This window comes from Gymnodraco acuticeps, unplaced genomic scaffold (genome assembly GCF_902827175.1).
Source record: "Gymnodraco acuticeps unplaced genomic scaffold, fGymAcu1.1, whole genome shotgun sequence".
NCBI lineage: Eukaryota > Metazoa > Chordata > Actinopteri > Perciformes > Bathydraconidae > Gymnodraco > Gymnodraco acuticeps.
The window spans coordinates 31,610-33,934 of record NW_022990665.1 but is presented as its reverse complement, the minus strand read 5'-3'; positions in this window follow the sequence as shown (position 1 = coordinate 33,934).

Here is a 2,325-nt window from a genome sequence, read left to right as displayed (position 1 = left end):
CAAGGCACTTAATGATCTCATACATGCAAGTGTAACATACACAGATTAACAAATAGGACCACTAAGTGTAAACAAGGTAAATAAAGCTAATGCTAGCTGTGCAATAAGCATGTATACAGGCTAGTATGGCTAACGCTAGCATGTATGCAAACGCTACCGTGAATGCAAACGTATTTTCTCATTGTGTTTAAACATCTCCAAATGACATCACATAAACACAATACATGTTACTAATCCAGTGTTTCCGCTGCGCCCCGCCAACGGAGCCCCGCCAACGGAGCCCCGCCAACGGAGCCCCGCCAACGGAGCCCCGCCAACGGAGCCCCGCCAACGGAGCCCCGCCAACGGAGCCCCGCCAACGGAGCCCCGCCAACGGGAGCCCCGCCAACGGAGCCCCGCCAACGGAGCCCCGCGCCCCCCTGAAGTTCAAGGTGTTTACAAAATAAATACTTTTTTTTTTGATTTTATAATTTTTTTTGTTTATATATATATATAGCACCAAATTGCAACTAATCTATATCTACTGTCACTTTTCACATTGAACATGTGCTCTTTTATTAAATAAACTAAACGCTTTAATTTTAAGTTGTGAGTTTAGTGTTTTTGACCCTAAGAAACACTGATGCATTAATCAATAACAATAATCCACAGCTCCTCTCTCTGCTCCAGAGGATTTAAAAAATATATATATCCCAATGCCACCCCCCCCGCCACCCCCTTACTACTATGCATATTAAGACCAAAACTCATGTACAACAACTTCCTTACTTGCAATAAATAAGCACTAATTAGAGGGTTATGGAGGAAAAACTCTCAACTAATGGCTTATTACTTGTAGAATATGGTCATGTAGAGGCATTAATAAGTGTTTTATAATGACTAATAAAGAGCCAATATACTGCTAATATGCATGTTGATTAACAACTAGTTGATGGTTAATTTGTGTACCTTAACATAAAGTGTTACCCAATATTCAAAAGGAAATCGGTTCGAAATGTATCTAAATGGCTCATTTTACACCAACTTACTGCAGTTTTAGATTTTCACTGTTTGGGTTACTGTCTAGTGTTCTTTCAATTCCAGTCTGCACATACCAGGGTTTTAAAGGTTTGCTTTACCTGGGACCCTGCCTCAGCTAAAGGTATTAAGGGTGCGTTTCCACATGCTGAATGATAAAAAGACATATCGTAAAAATAAAAATAAAGTATACAACTACACTACAATACACACCATACACATTTAGATCCAGCCATGAGGGAGGCCATGAGAGGGACTTTACTGATGGATGATTTTCATTTTCTATCCAGAAGGTGGTGTTGTAAGCTTTACTCCACCACACAGTAACCACCTCTGCCATGACTAGAATACTACAGGTTTTGTGTACCAGACAAATGTGTACCACTGATTTTTATTTGCTTTTTGTAAAATTGACAGTAACTTTGTAAAAACTAATTTGAGTAAAGCCATTCCAGGTACCATTTTTCCTCTTTTAAAATGAAGCATTTGCCCTACTACATATCTCTAGATAAGTGTTACGGTTAACAGTAAAGCTTTAGTTAGGCTGCAAGTTACATTATTTTTAGCAATAATCTGCAAATTATTTTCTACATTCATCATTTAGTCTATGACAACAATTCTAAATGTGTCTTTTGCAGTTCCTCAGGGTGTATCTTTAAATATGTTTTGACAGGAAATATAATACATTTAATGTACATGTAATATGTAACAGAAAAGTATGTTCTGTGATGTTGGCATGAACAATATCAAGATAAATGTCATCATATTATAGGCGAGATCTACCTTCTTAACACTATTATTGAGTGTTTTGGGTCTTTCAACATTGAACACTTTTGTCCAGGAGATCCAGTCGGGTGACTCTGACCCTGACATGTGTCACAAGGCCAGATCAGGGCGAACTTGAATTCATTTGACTTCCTTTCCTGTGGATGTCAACATTAACTTCTGAAAAAATGTAGCCTTAAATTGAGAAAGAAAGCACACTATTTAGTTCAAACTTTTATCTGACTCAATCAATCAATCAATCAATCAATCAATGTTTATTTATATAGCCCAATATCACAAATGTTACATTTGTCTCAGTGGACTTTACAGTTTGTACAAAATATCAGTATGACAATACGACACCCTCTGTCCTTAGACCCTCACATCGTACACTTCCGAAGAAAACCCACAGTTGACTGCCACAGGTGCACATTCCTTTGTGCAATCAGAGACCTTTCCTGCACAATGAGCTGCAGATACTTCCTGGTTAAACAAAGATGGGTGTGGTCTATGAATAGTTTCCATGCACTTGAAAAAGAGGCA